Source organism: Penaeus monodon, chromosome 34 (genome assembly GCF_015228065.2).
Source record: "Penaeus monodon isolate SGIC_2016 chromosome 34, NSTDA_Pmon_1, whole genome shotgun sequence".
In the NCBI taxonomy this organism is placed as follows: Eukaryota; Metazoa; Arthropoda; class Malacostraca; order Decapoda; family Penaeidae; genus Penaeus; species Penaeus monodon.
The window spans coordinates 33,059,008-33,059,746 of NC_051419.1; the positions used below are offsets into that span (position 1 = coordinate 33,059,008).

The 739-nt window shown below is 48.0% G+C and overlaps 1 protein-coding gene across 1 annotated transcript in view; it reads right to left on the reverse strand.

Moving 5' to 3' along the window:
- LOC119594488 overlaps nt 1-95 on the reverse strand; it is a gene marked incomplete at its 3' end in the record, with an annotated part of 47,752 nt that extends 47,657 nt beyond the window's left edge. Inside the window, 1 exon segment of the mRNA XM_037943520.1 lies at nt 1-95.
- Nucleotides 96-739: the final 644 nt, after the last annotated feature.

Here is a 739-nt window from a genome sequence, read left to right on the forward strand (position 1 = left end):
ACAGCGTGTGCCACCTGTTGTGTCTCTCCTGCGGGCGGTGGCGACGGTGCGGCTTTGCGGCGCGTGTGAGCGGGCGAGCGGACGAGGGCGGTGTGCGGTCGAGGTCCTCCGTCGCGGCCCATATGAGACCCCGCGACGTCGGTGGGCGAGGGAGGAAGGGGGCGGAGTCGACATGCGAAAGGGGGCGGAGTCGACACCTCTGAAGCCCCTCCCTCAGAACACCCCCTATCCCGCCTCCCTCCCCCTCCCATCCCAAAATCCCATCCCCTTCTCGCTTTTTCTTGGTGACGTAGTGGGTGACGTCATCTACCTTTCGACAGCCTCTGACGTGTCGTTAACGTGAAGTGCGCTTGGTAGCGTAAACGTGCATTCGGGTTTCGCGTAAATTTTATGGCATTTTGCCCGGATGTCCGGTATTTGAGATAATATTAGTTTTTTTTGGCATAGATGTTTATATTTTATTATTTTTCGTATTTTAACTTTGACTAGCGGGATATACGGATTTTTTTTCAGGAGGCTATTTAAAGCATCTTTGAAATCTGGAAAACTGTCAGTGGTTTATTTCTGTTAATGTGGCTTGATTTTATTTTTTCAAAAAAAGTAGGAAATATCAGAAGGAAAACTCAGACACAAACGTAAATATGCAGAAGCTATAAATTTTAAACTCTACCACCCACATCCAAATTCTTACATACACTGACGAACATACAAACATTTTCTCTCATGCACATACACAGAA